The 12,696-nt window shown below is 49.6% G+C and overlaps 14 non-coding genes and 3 pseudogenes across 14 annotated transcripts; all 17 read right to left on the bottom strand.

Moving 5' to 3' along the window:
- Nucleotides 1-87: 87 nt before the first annotated feature.
- Nucleotides 88-251, bottom strand: LOC135005701 (U1 spliceosomal RNA). The gene has a single exon (XR_010206229.1). It is a non-coding gene; the product is annotated as a U1 spliceosomal RNA (small nuclear RNA).
- Nucleotides 252-925: 674 nt separating this feature from the next.
- Nucleotides 926-1,088, bottom strand: LOC135005757 (U1 spliceosomal RNA). The gene has a single exon (XR_010206283.1). It is a non-coding gene; the product is annotated as a U1 spliceosomal RNA (small nuclear RNA).
- Nucleotides 1,089-1,240: 152 nt separating this feature from the next.
- On the bottom strand, nt 1,241-1,404 carry LOC135005687 (U1 spliceosomal RNA). Its single transcript, XR_010206215.1, has one exon. It is a non-coding gene; the product is annotated as a U1 spliceosomal RNA (small nuclear RNA).
- Nucleotides 1,405-2,102: 698 nt separating this feature from the next.
- Nucleotides 2,103-2,238, bottom strand: LOC135005965 (U1 spliceosomal RNA; annotated as a pseudogene).
- A 152-nt stretch (nt 2,239-2,390) lies between these two features.
- LOC135005700 (U1 spliceosomal RNA) lies at nt 2,391-2,554 on the bottom strand. The gene has a single exon (XR_010206228.1). It is a non-coding gene; the product is annotated as a U1 spliceosomal RNA (small nuclear RNA).
- A 674-nt stretch (nt 2,555-3,228) lies between these two features.
- On the bottom strand, nt 3,229-3,391 carry LOC135005883 (U1 spliceosomal RNA). Its single transcript, XR_010206402.1, has one exon. It is a non-coding gene; the product is annotated as a U1 spliceosomal RNA (small nuclear RNA).
- A 152-nt stretch (nt 3,392-3,543) lies between these two features.
- LOC135005690 (U1 spliceosomal RNA) lies at nt 3,544-3,707 on the bottom strand. The gene has a single exon (XR_010206218.1). It is a non-coding gene; the product is annotated as a U1 spliceosomal RNA (small nuclear RNA).
- A 674-nt stretch (nt 3,708-4,381) lies between these two features.
- LOC135005815 (U1 spliceosomal RNA) lies at nt 4,382-4,544 on the bottom strand. Its single transcript, XR_010206339.1, has one exon. It is a non-coding gene; the product is annotated as a U1 spliceosomal RNA (small nuclear RNA).
- A 152-nt stretch (nt 4,545-4,696) lies between these two features.
- Nucleotides 4,697-4,860, bottom strand: LOC135005625 (U1 spliceosomal RNA). The gene has a single exon (XR_010206156.1). It is a non-coding gene; the product is annotated as a U1 spliceosomal RNA (small nuclear RNA).
- A 698-nt stretch (nt 4,861-5,558) lies between these two features.
- On the bottom strand, nt 5,559-5,694 carry LOC135005964 (U1 spliceosomal RNA; annotated as a pseudogene).
- Nucleotides 5,695-5,846: 152 nt separating this feature from the next.
- On the bottom strand, nt 5,847-6,010 carry LOC135005699 (U1 spliceosomal RNA). The gene has a single exon (XR_010206227.1). It is a non-coding gene; the product is annotated as a U1 spliceosomal RNA (small nuclear RNA).
- A 674-nt stretch (nt 6,011-6,684) lies between these two features.
- On the bottom strand, nt 6,685-6,847 carry LOC135005882 (U1 spliceosomal RNA). Its single transcript, XR_010206401.1, has one exon. It is a non-coding gene; the product is annotated as a U1 spliceosomal RNA (small nuclear RNA).
- A 152-nt stretch (nt 6,848-6,999) lies between these two features.
- LOC135005573 (U1 spliceosomal RNA) lies at nt 7,000-7,163 on the bottom strand. Its single transcript, XR_010206106.1, has one exon. It is a non-coding gene; the product is annotated as a U1 spliceosomal RNA (small nuclear RNA).
- Nucleotides 7,164-7,837: 674 nt separating this feature from the next.
- LOC135005814 (U1 spliceosomal RNA) lies at nt 7,838-8,000 on the bottom strand. The gene has a single exon (XR_010206338.1). It is a non-coding gene; the product is annotated as a U1 spliceosomal RNA (small nuclear RNA).
- Nucleotides 8,001-8,152: 152 nt separating this feature from the next.
- Nucleotides 8,153-8,316, bottom strand: LOC135005624 (U1 spliceosomal RNA). The gene has a single exon (XR_010206155.1). It is a non-coding gene; the product is annotated as a U1 spliceosomal RNA (small nuclear RNA).
- A 698-nt stretch (nt 8,317-9,014) lies between these two features.
- On the bottom strand, nt 9,015-9,150 carry LOC135005912 (U1 spliceosomal RNA; annotated as a pseudogene).
- A 152-nt stretch (nt 9,151-9,302) lies between these two features.
- LOC135005613 (U1 spliceosomal RNA) lies at nt 9,303-9,466 on the bottom strand. Its single transcript, XR_010206145.1, has one exon. It is a non-coding gene; the product is annotated as a U1 spliceosomal RNA (small nuclear RNA).
- Between the last annotated feature and the right edge of the window lie 3,230 nt (nt 9,467-12,696).

The following is a 12,696-nucleotide window of genomic DNA, read 5'->3' as shown; positions in this document are numbered from 1 at the left end:
CTGAGGCAGCACAAGGGAACTCTCGAAAGAAGAACAAGGCTAAAGGAAAATCTGAGACAAAGAAATCTGACTTTTACCAGAGCTGACCAGAGGAAAGCACAAACACAGTCTCCCACTACCACAAATAATGCAGTCAAGTTTCCCACATTTGGGGAAATCACAGGGGTCAGCATACCCAAAATGCAATGAATGAACCTCACCCTGGGAGAAAAATCTTCATGACCATGGTATCTCCTATGCAAAATAAGTATGATTTGGAATAGGGCTGGGGAGGGCCGCTGCTCATGCACATCTCTGTCAAGTAAAGGAGATTCAACTGAGGCAGCACAAGGGAACTCTCATCTTGGGACAACAACTGCAGGGAGAACATATATTTTCAGATGAACATGGGAGGGCAGAAGGCTGCCTAATACTGAAGCACCCCCAAACAACAAACCAAATGCAACAACTAGTGCAAGCATTCCTGGGGGAAGGCCTGCCGCAGATGGATTTGCATATGGTGATGTCATCCAAGCAGTGGGTCAAAGTTGGCTTCAACCCTCGTCTGCATATGAAAAGAGAAAAGGGGCGTGCAGGGCATGGTGGCCTTTTGCGGCGCTTGGCTGACCCCTAGTTTGCATTAAACACCTCCACCCTCCTTTGGTGTGGGGCTCATGTTGGCTATGCCCCAGCCCCTGAAGCATTCAAGCTGATTTCTTGCAGCAGCTGGGCACTGTAACAGCTCCAGAGCTGCTCTGTAAGGCAAGTAAAAGGGTCTGGGCCCTGCAGCACTACCTGTAGATCGCATTGTGCGTTGGAAGGCACAAAGTAAGCAGACAGGAGGAGAAGTCAGGATAGTGCGCAAGGGCATAGAAGGGAGCGGCTCAAGAAAAGAGAAGTGGAAACAGACAGCAAACTAGGCTGGAGAGAGACCTGAGACAAAGAGATCTGAATTATACGAGAGCCGACCAGGGGAAACACAAATTATGCAGTCAAGTTTCCCACATTTGGGGAAATCGCAGGGGCAGCACACCCAGAGTGCAATGGGTGAGCCTTGCCCTGGGAGAAGCACCTTCATGATCATAGTATCTCACCTGGCAGGTAAGTAGGAGTTGGGCTAGAGCTGGGGAGGGTCGCTGTTCGGGCACCCCCCTGTCAAGTGAAAGAGATCCAACTGAGGCAGCACAAGGGAACTCTCGAAAGAAGAACAAGGCTAGAGGAAGATCTGAGACAAAGAAATCTGACTTTTTCCAGAGCTGACCAGAGGAAAGCACAAACACAGTCCCCCACTACCACAAATAATGCAGTCGAGTTTCCCACATTTGGGGAAATCACAGGGGTCAGCATACCCAGAATGCAATGAATGAACCTCACCTTGGGAGAACAATCTTCATGACCATGGTATCGCCTATGCAAAATAAGTATGATTTGGGATAGGGCTGGGGAGGGCCGCTGCTCAGGCACATCTCTGTCAAGTAAAGGAGATTCAACTGAGGCAGCACAAGGGAACTCTCATCTGGGGACAACAACTGCAGGGAGAACACATATTTTCAGATGAACATGTGAGGGCAGAAGGCTGCCTAATACTGAAGCACCCCCAAACAACAAACCAAATGCAACAACTAGTGCAAGCATTCCTGGGGGAAGGCCTGCAGCAGATGGATTTGCATATGGTGATGTCATCCAAGCAGTGGGTCAAAGTTGGCTTCAACCCTCGTCTGCATATGAAAAGAGAAAAGGGGCGTGCAGGGCATGGCGGCCTTTTGCAGCGCTTGGATGACCCCTAGTTCGCATTACACACCTCCACCCTCCTTCGGTGTGGGGCTCATGTTGGCTATGCCCCAGCCCCTGAAGCATTCAAGCTGATTTCTTGCAGCAGCTGGGCACTGTAACTGCTCCAGAGCTACTCTGTAAGGCAAGTAAAAGGGTGTGGGCCCTGCAGCACTACCTGTAGTTCGCATTGTGCGTTGGAAGGCACGAAGTAAGCAGACGGGAGAAGTCAGGATAGTGCGCAAGGGCATAGAAGGGAGCGGCTCAAGAAAAGAGAAGTGGAAACAGACAGCAAACTAGGCTGGAGAGAGACCTGAGACAAAGAGATCTGAATTATACGAGAGCCGACGAGGGGAAACACAAATTATGCAGTCACGTTTCCCACATTTGGGGAAATCGCAGGAGCAGCACACCCAGAGTGCAATGGTTGAGCCTTGCCCTGGGAGAAGCACCTTCATGATCATAGTATCTCACCTGGCAGGTAAGTAGGAGTTGGGCTAGAGCTGGGGAGGGTCGCTGCTCGGGTTCCCCCCTGTGAAGTGAAGGAGATCCAACTGAGGCAGCACCAGGGAACTCTCGAAAGAAGAACAAGGCTAGAGGAAGATCTGAGACAAAGAAATCTGACTTTTACCAGAGCTGACCAGAGGAAAGCACAAACACAGTCTCCCACTACCACAAATAATGCAGTCAAGTTTCCCACATTTGGGGAAATCACAGGGGTCAGCATACCCAAAATGCAATGAATGAACCTCACCCTGGGAGAAAAATCTTCATGACCATGGTATCTCCTATGCAAAATAAGTATGATTTGGAATAGGGCTGGGGAGGGCCGCTGCTCATGCACATCTCTGTCAAGTAAAGGAGATTCAACTGAGGCAGCACAAGGGAACTCTCATCTTGGGACAACAACTGCAGGGAGAACATATATTTTCAGATGAACATGGGAGGGCAGAGGACTGCCTAATACTGAAGCACCCCCAAACAACAAACCAAATGCAACAACTAGTGCAAGCATTCCTGGGGGAAGGCCTGCCGCAGATGGATTTGCATATGGTGATGTCATCCAAGCAGTGGGTCAAAGTTGGCTTCAACCCTCGTCTGCATATGAAAAGAGAAAAGGGGCGTGCAGGGCATGGTGGCCTTTTGCGGCGCTTGGCTGACCCCTAGTTTGCATTAAACACCTCCACCCTCCTTTGGTGTGGGGCTCATGTTGGCTATGCCCCAGCCCCTGAAGCATTCAAGCTGATTTCTTGCAGCAGCTGGGCACTGTAACAGCTCCAGAGCTGCTCTGTAAGGCAAGTAAAAGGGTGTGGGCCCTGCAGCACTACCTGTAGTTCGCATTGTGCGTTGGAAGGCACAAAGTAAGCAGACAGGAGGAGAAGTCAGGATAGTGCGCAAGGGCATAGAAGTAAGCGGCTCAAGAAAAGAGAAGTGGAAACAGACAGCAAACTAGGCTGGAGAGAGATCTGAGACAAAGAGATCTGAATTATACGAGAGCCGACCAGGGGAAACACAAATTATACAGTCAAGTTTCCCACATTTGGGGAAATCGCAGGAGCAGCACACCCAGAGTGCAATGGGTTAGCCTTGCCCTGGGAGAAGCACCTTCATGATCATAGTATCTCACCTGGCAGGTAAGTAGGAGTTGGGCTAGAGCTGGGGAGGGTCGCTGCTAGGGTACCCCCCTGTAAAGTGAAGGAGATCCAATTAAGGCAGCACAAGGGAACTCTCGAAAGAAGAACAAGGCTAGAGGAAAATCTGAGACAAAGAAATCTGACTTTTACCAGAGCTGACCAGAGGAAAGCACAAACACAGTCCCCCACTACCACAAATAATGCAGTTGAGTTTCCCACATTTGGGGAAATCACAGGGGTCAGCATACCCAAAATGCAATGAATAAACCTCACCCTGGGAGAAAAATCTTCATGACCATGGTATCTCCTATGCAAAATAAGTATGATTTGGAATAGGGCTGGGGAGGGCCGCTGCTCATGCACATCTCTGTCAAGTAAAGGAGATTTAACTGAGGCAGCACAAGGGAACTCTCATCTGGGGACAACAACTGCAGGGAGAACACATATTTTCAGATGAACATGGGAGGGCAGAAGGCTGCCTAATACTGAAGCACCCCCAAACAACAAACCAAATGCAACAACTAGTGCAAGCATTCCTGGGGGAAGTTCTGCAGAAGACGGATTTGCATACGGTGATGTCATCCAAGCAGTGGGTCAAAGTTGGCTTCAACCCTCATCTGCATATGAAAAGAGAAAAGGGGCGTGCAGGGCATGGCGGCCTTTTGCGGTGCTTGGATGACCCCTAGTTCGCATTAAACACCTCCACCCTCCTTTGGTGTGGGGCTCATGTTGGCCATGCCCCATCCCCTGGAGCATTCAAGCTGATTTCTTGCAGCAGCTGGGCACTGTAACAGCTCCAGAGCTGCTCTGTAAGGCAAGTAAAAGGGTGTGGGCCCTGCAGCACTACCTGTAGTTTGCATTGTGCATTGGAAGGCACAAAGTAAGCAGACGGGAGGAGAAGTCAGGATAGTGCACAAGGGTATAGAAGGGAGCGGCTGAAGAAAAGAGAAGTGGAAACAGACAGCAAACTAGGCTGGAGAGAGACCTGAGACAAAGAGATCTGAATTATACGAGAGCCGACCAAGGGAAACACAAATTATGCAGTCAAGTTTCCCACATTTGGGGAAATCGCAGGGGCAGCACACCCAGAGTGCAATGGGTGAGCCTTGCCCTGGGAGAAGCACCTTCATGATCATAGTATCTCACCTGGCAGGTAAGTAGGAGTTGGGCTAGAGCTGGGGAGGGTCGCTGTTCGGGCACCCCCCTGTCAAGTGAAAGAGATCCAACTGAGGCAGCACAAGGGAACTCTCGAAAGAAGAACAAGGCTAGAGGAAGATCTGAGACAAAGAAATCTGACTTTTTCCAGAGCTGGCCAGAGGAAAGCACAAACACAGTCCCCCACTACCACAAATAATGCAGTCGAGTTTCCCACATTTGGGGAAATCACAGGGGTCAGCATACCCAGAATGCAATGAATGAACCTCACCCTGGGAGAACAATCTTCATGACCATGGTATCGCCTATGCAAAATAAGTATGATTTGGGATAGGGCTGGGGAGGGCCGCTGCTCAGGCACATCTCTGTCAAGTAAAGGAGATTCAACTGAGGCAGCACAAGGGAACTCTCATCTGGGGACAACAACTGCAGGGAGAACACATATTTTCAGATGAACATGTGAGGGCAGAAGGCTGCCTAATACTGAAGCACCCCCAAACAACAAACCAAATGCAACAACTAGTGCAAGCATTCCTGGGGGAAGGCCTGCAGCAGATGGATTTGCATATGGTGATGTCATCCAAGCAGTGGGTCAAAGTTGGCTTCAACCCTCGTCTGCATATGAAAAGAGAAAAGGGGCGTGCAGGGCATGGCGGCCTTTTGCAGCGCTTGGATGACCCCTAGTTCGCATTACACACCTCCACCCTCCTTCGGTGTGGGGCTCATGTTGGCTATGCCCCAGCCCCTGAAGCATTCAAGCTGATTTCTTGCAGCAGCTGGGCACTGTAACTGCTCCAGAGCTACTCTGTAAGGCAAGTAAAAGGGTGTGGGCCCTGCAGCACTACCTGTAGTTCGCATTGTGCGTTGGAAGGCACGAAGTAAGCAGACGGGAGAAGTCAGGATAGTGCGCAAGGGCATAGAAGGGAGCGGCTCAAGAAAAGAGAAGTGGAAACAGACAGCAAACTAGGCTGGAGAGAGACCTGAGACAAAGAGATCTGAATTATACGAGAGCCGACGAGGGGAAACACAAATTATGCAGTCACGTTTCCCACATTTGGGGAAATCGCAGGAGCAGCACACCCAGAGTGCAATGGTTGAGCCTTGCCCTGGGAGAAGCACCTTCATGATCATAGTATCTCACCTGGCAGGTAAGTAGGAGTTGGGCTAGAGCTGGGGAGGGTCGCTGCTCGGGTTCCCCCCTGTGAAGTGAAGGAGATCCAACTGAGGCAGCACCAGGGAACTCTCGAAAGAAGAACAAGGCTAGAGGAAGATCTGAGACAAAGAAATCTGACTTTTACCAGAGCTGACCAGAGGAAAGCACAAACACAGTCTCCCACTACCACAAATAATGCAGTCAAGTTTCCCACATTTGGGGAAATCACAGGGGTCAGCATACCCAAAATGCAATGAATGAACCTCACCCTGGGAGAAAAATCTTCATGACCATGGTATCTCCTATGCAAAATAAGTATGATTTGGAATAGGGCTGGGGAGGGCCGCTGCTCATGCACATCTCTGTCAAGTAAAGGAGATTCAACTGAGGCAGCACAAGGGAACTCTCATCTTGGGACAACAACTGCAGGGAGAACATATATTTTCAGATGAACATGGGAGGGCAGAGGACTGCCTAATACTGAAGCACCCCCAAACAACAAACCAAATGCAACAACTAGTGCAAGCATTCCTGGGGGAAGGCCTGCCGCAGATGGATTTGCATATGGTGATGTCATCCAAGCAGTGGGTCAAAGTTGGCTTCAACCCTCGTCTGCATATGAAAAGAGAAAAGGGGCGTGCAGGGCATGGTGGCCTTTTGCGGCGCTTGGCTGACCCCTAGTTTGCATTAAACACCTCCACCCTCCTTTGGTGTGGGGCTCATGTTGGCTATGCCCCAGCCCCTGAAGCATTCAAGCTGATTTCTTGCAGCAGCTGGGCACTGTAACAGCTCCAGAGCTGCTCTGTAAGGCAAGTAAAAGGGTGTGGGCCCTGCAGCACTACCTGTAGTTCGCATTGTGCGTTGGAAGGCACAAAGTAAGCAGACAGGAGGAGAAGTCAGGATAGTGCGCAAGGGCATAGAAGTAAGCGGCTCAAGAAAAGAGAAGTGGAAACAGACAGCAAACTAGGCTGGAGAGAGATCTGAGACAAAGAGATCTGAATTATACGAGAGCCGACCAGGGGAAACACAAATTATACAGTCAAGTTTCCCACATTTGGGGAAATCGCAGGAGCAGCACACCCAGAGTGCAATGGGTTAGCCTTGCCCTGGGAGAAGCACCTTCATGATCATAGTATCTCACCTGGCAGGTAAGTAGGAGTTGGGCTAGAGCTGGGGAGGGTCGCTGCTAGGGTACCCCCCTGTAAAGTGAAGGAGATCCAATTAAGGCAGCACAAGGGAACTCTCGAAAGAAGAACAAGGCTAGAGGAAAATCTGAGACAAAGAAATCTGACTTTTACCAGAGCTGACCAGAGGAAAGCACAAACACAGTCCCCCACTACCACAAATAATGCAGTTGAGTTTCCCACATTTGGGGAAATCACAGGGGTCAGCATACCCAAAATGCAATGAATAAACCTCACCCTGGGAGAAAAATCTTCATGACCATGGTATCTCCTATGCAAAATAAGTATGATTTGGAATAGGGCTGGGGAGGGCCGCTGCTCATGCACATCTCTGTCAAGTAAAGGAGATTTAACTGAGGCAGCACAAGGGAACTCTCATCTGGGGACAACAACTGCAGGGAGAACACATATTTTCAGATGAACATGGGAGGGCAGAAGGCTGCCTAATACTGAAGCACCCCCAAACAACAAACCAAATGCAACAACTAGTGCAAGCATTCCTGGGGGAAGTTCTGCAGAAGACGGATTTGCATACGGTGATGTCATCCAAGCAGTGGGTCAAAGTTGGCTTCAACCCTCATCTGCATATGAAAAGAGAAAAGGGGCGTGCAGGGCATGGCGGCCTTTTGCGGTGCTTGGATGACCCCTAGTTCGCATTAAACACCTCCACCCTCCTTTGGTGTGGGGCTCATGTTGGCCATGCCCCATCCCCTGGAGCATTCAAGCTGATTTCTTGCAGCAGCTGGGCACTGTAACAGCTCCAGAGCTGCTCTGTAAGGCAAGTAAAAGGGTGTGGGCCCTGCAGCACTACCTGTAGTTTGCATTGTGCATTGGAAGGCACAAAGTAAGCAGACGGGAGGAGAAGTCAGGATAGTGCACAAGGGTATAGAAGGGAGCGGCTGAAGAAAAGAGAAGTGGAAACAGACAGCAAACTAGGCTGGAGAGAGACCTGAGACAAAGAGATCTGAATTATACGAGAGCCGACCAAGGGAAACACAAATTATGCAGTCAAGTTTCCCACATTTGGGGAAATCGCAGGGGCAGCACACCCAGAGTGCAATGGGTGAGCCTTGCCCTGGGAGAAGCACCTTCATGATCATAGTATCTCACCTGGCAGGTAAGTAGGAGTTGGGCTAGAGCTGGGGAGGGTCGCTGTTCGGGCACCCCCCTGTCAAGTGAAAGAGATCCAACTGAGGCAGCACAAGGGAACTCTCGAAAGAAGAACAAGGCTAGAGGAAGATCTGAGACAAAGAAATCTGACTTTTTCCAGAGCTGGCCAGAGGAAAGCACAAACACAGTCCCCCACTACCACAAATAATGCAGTCGAGTTTCCCACATTTGGGGAAATCACAGGGGTCAGCATACCCAGAATGCAATGAATGAACCTCACCCTGGGAGAACAATCTTCATGACCATGGTATCGCCTATGCAAAATAAGTATGATTTGGGATAGGGCTGGGGAGGGCCGCTGCTCAGGCACATCTCTGTCAAGTAAAGGAGATTCAACTGAGGCAGCACAAGGGAACTCTCATCTGGGGACAACAACTGCAGGGAGAACACATATTTTCAGATGAACATGTGAGGGCAGAAGGCTGCCTAATACTGAAGCACCCCCAAACAACAAACCAAATGCAACAACTAGTGCAAGCATTCCTGGGGGAAGGCCTGCAGCAGATGGATTTGCATATGGTGATGTCATCCAAGCAGTGGGTCAAAGTTGGCTTCAACCCTCGTCTGCATATGAAAAGAGAAAAGGGGCGTGCAGGGCATGGCGGCCTTTTGCAGCGCTTGGATGACCCCTAGTTTGCATTACACACCTCCTCCCTCCTTCTGTGTGGGGCTCATGTTGGCTATGCCCCAGCCCCTGAAGCATTAAAGCTGATTTCTTGCAGCAGCTGGGCACTGTAACTGCTCCAGAGCTACTCTGTAAGGCAAGTAAAAGGGTGTGGGCCCTGCAGCACTACCTGTAGTTCGCATTGTGCGTTGGAAGGCACGAAGTAAGCAGACGGGAGAAGTCAGGATAGTGCGCAAGGGCATAGAAGGGAGCGGCTCAAGAAAAGAGAAGTGGAAACAGACAGCAAACTAGGCTGGAGAGAGACCTGAGACAAAGAGATCTGAATTATACGAGAGCCGACGAGGGGAAACACAAATTATGCAGTCAAGTTTCCCACATTTGGGGAAATCGCAGGAGCAGCACACCCAGAGTGCAATGGTTGAGCCTTGCCCTGGGAGAAGCACCTTCATGATCATAGTATCTCACCTGGCAGGTAAGTAGGAGTTGGGCTAGAGCTGGGGAGGGTCGCTGCTCGGGTTCCCCCCTGTGAAGTGAAGGAGATCCAACTGAAGCAGCACCAGGGAACTCTCGAAAGAAGAACAAGGCTAGAGGAAGATCTGAGACAAAGAAATCTGACTTTTACCAGAGCTGACCAGAGGAAAGCACAAACACAGTCCCCCACTACCACAAATAATGCAGTCGAGTTTCCCACATTTGGGAAAATCACAGGGGTCAGCATACCCAGAATGCAATGAATGAACCTAACCCTGGGAGAACAATCTTCATGACCATGGTATCTCCTATGCAAAATAAGTATGATTTGGGATAGGGCTGGTGAGGGCCGCTGCTCAGGCACATCTCTGTCAAGTAAAGGAGATTCAACTGAGGCAGCACAAGGGAACTCTCATCTGGGGACAACAACTGCAGGGAGACCACATCTTTTCAGATGAACATGGGAGGGCGGAAGGCTGCCTAATACTGAAGCACCATCAAATATCAAACCATGGCCCTCATTCCGAGTTGATCGCTCGCAAGGCGATTTTAGCAGAGTTACACACGCTAAGCCGCCGCCTACTGGGAGTGAATCTTAGCTTCTTAAAATTGCGACCGATGTATTCGCAATATTGCGATTACAAACTACTTAGCAGTTTCAGAGTAGCTTCAGACTTACTCTGCATCTGCGATCAGTTCAGTGCTTGTCGTTCCTGGTTTGACGTCACAAACACTCCCAGAGTTCGCCCAGACACTCCCCCGTTTCTCCGGCCACTCCTGCGTTTTTTCCGGAAACTGTAGCGTTTTTTCCCACACGCCCATAAAACGGCCTGTTTCCGCCCAGTAACACCCATTTCCTGTCAATCACATTACGATCGCCGGAGCGAAGAAAAAGCCGTGAGTAAAAATACTTTCTTCATTGTAAAATTACTTGGCGCAGTCGCAGTGCGAATATTGCGCATGCGTACTAAGCAGAATTTCACTGCGATGCGATGAAATTTACAGAGCGAACGACTCGGAATGAGGGCCCATATGCAACAACTAGTACAAGCACTCCTGGGGGAAGGTCTGCAGCAGACGGATTTGCATACGGTGATGTAAATCCAAGCAGTGGGCCAAAGTTGACTGGAACCCTCATCTGCATATGAAAAGAGAAAAGGGGCATGCAGGGCATGGCGGCCTTTTGCAGTGCTTGGATGACCCCTAGTTCGCATTAAACACCCCCACCCTCCTTTGGTGTGGGGCTCATGTTGGCCATGCCCCATCCCCTGATGCATTCAAGCTGATTTCTTGCAGCAGCTGGGCACTGTAACAGCTCCAGAGCTGTTCTGTAAGGCAAGTAAAAGTGTGTGGGCCCTGCAGCACCACCTGTTGTTCGCATTGTGCGTTGGAAGGCACAAATTAAGCAGACGGGAGGAGAAGTCAGGATAGTGCGCAAGGGCATTCTTTTCTCTTAGTCCGGGGGCAAGGCTTCAAAATGGGGTCTGCAACGGAGGAGACACAGGGGGCGTGGTCACAGCAGCTTTTCTCTACAGTCTGCACCAGCAGGAGCCTACACCATTTTTTATGATCACGCTGAACTGCAGTGCGACTGCAATTACAGCATGGTCAAGAAGGGAGGCGTCATGCTGGGTGGCCATGCCCTGTCACTGTGCAGGAGCCAGCACCGCTCACACACTAGTCCCCGGGTGCAGCCCCCAACCCCCGGGACACCCGGAGCAACAAAATGTAGATTCAGGCCACCAGGCCACGCCCCTACCTATGAAACCATGCCTCCTTTTTACCATTGCGCTGTTTATCTGCGCGCACTGCATTACAATCTCCCTCGCCACCTCTCTGGGTGTCACCAGTGATAGTGACACCTCTGCCATGCTTGTAGCAGCTGGTCCTAAGATCTACGCCTCAAGCCCTGAGTGTTTGCCCTTGTGACTTGTTGATCATCATAGCGAAGCAGATGCTTACAGAAAACTGCAGGGGCTTAGATTGAAAATAAAAACAATTGATGGGTATAAGGTAGAGAGGAGTGGGTTCGGTTCTCCGAGAACCGAATTCCCCACGAACTCCACGTGGTTTACATTGGTCCGAGGCAGGCTCGGTTGTTCCTGCCTGACTCGGAAAACCTGAACAAGGGAAAATGTCATCATCCCGCTGTCAGATTCTCGTGAGATTCGGATTCCATATAAAGAGCTGCGCGTTGCTGCCATTTTTACTCGTGCATTGAAGAGAGAGCGGAGAGGACGTGGCTATGTTCTCTCAGTGGAAATCTCAATATCAGTGCTCAGTATCAGTGGTTACTTATTGCTGCTCAGTAATACTAGTAGTGTGTCTCTCCTGCTCAGTGTCAGTTCTCAGTAGTATCCTCATCAGTGCTCAGTATCACTGCTCATTGTCTTGTGCTGCATTGTGGTGCTCAGCATACTACAGTACATTACTAATAGTCCAGTGCTGCATCTTGCTGCTCAGTGTCAGTTCTAGTATCCTCATCAGTGCTCACTATCACTGCTCATTGCATTGTGGTGTTCTGTATACTACAGTAACATAGTAATATAGTATATATAGAGGAGCGGGTTCGGTTCTCCGAGAACCGAATTCCCGACGAACTCCACGTGGTTTACACTGGTCCGAGGCAGGCTCGGTTGTTCCTGCCTGACTCGGAAAACCTGAACAAGGGAAAATGTCATCATCCCGCTGTCGGATTCTCGCGAGATTCGGATTCCATATAAAGAGCTGCGCGTTGCCGCCATTTTTACTCGTGCATTGAAGAGAGAGCGGAGAGGACGTGGCTATGTTCTCTCAGTGGAAATCTCAATATCAGTGCTCAGTATCAGTGGTTACTTATTGCTGCTCAGTAATACTAGTAGTGTGTCTCTCCTGCTCAGTGTCAGTTCTCAGTAGTATCCTCATCAGTGCTCAGTATCACTGCTCATTGTCTTGTGCTGCATTGTGGTGCTCAGCATACTACAGTACATTACTAATAGTCCAGTGCTGCATCTTGCTGCTCAGTGTCAGTTTTAGTATCCTCATCAGTGCTCACTATCACTGCTCATTACATTGTGGTGTTCTGTATACTACAGTAACATAGTAATATAGTAACATATGGTAACATAGTTTTTGAGGTTGAATAGAGGCAAATTGCCCATCGTGTTCAACCTGTTTTAAGTTGTGATGATTCTACATACTTGCTGAATAATGTTTTATGACTAGTTAGCTACTATAACTCATGTTACCCCCGGATTAACCATGTTGATATTTTAAGTATTATAACCTTGGATAGCTTTTTCATTCAGAAATGTATCCATTCCTTTTTTAAATCCAATTACAGAGTCCGCCATTACCACCTTCCCTGGCAGGGAATTCCACATCCTGATTGCCCTAACAGTGAAGATCATAGTATCTCACCTGGCAGGTAAGTAGGAGTTGGGCTAGAGCTGTGGAGGATTGCTGCTCGGGCACCCCCTGTCAAGTGAAGGAGATCCAACTGAGGCAGCACAAGGGAACTCTCGAAAGAAGAACAAGGCTAGAGGAAGATCTGAGACAAAGAAATCTGACTTTTAC

The sequence above is a fragment of the Pseudophryne corroboree genome, unplaced genomic scaffold (assembly GCF_028390025.1).
Source record: "Pseudophryne corroboree isolate aPseCor3 unplaced genomic scaffold, aPseCor3.hap2 scaffold_207, whole genome shotgun sequence".
Taxonomy (NCBI): Eukaryota; Metazoa; Chordata; class Amphibia; order Anura; family Myobatrachidae; genus Pseudophryne; species Pseudophryne corroboree.
This window is presented reverse-complemented; position numbering and strand designations above follow the sequence as displayed.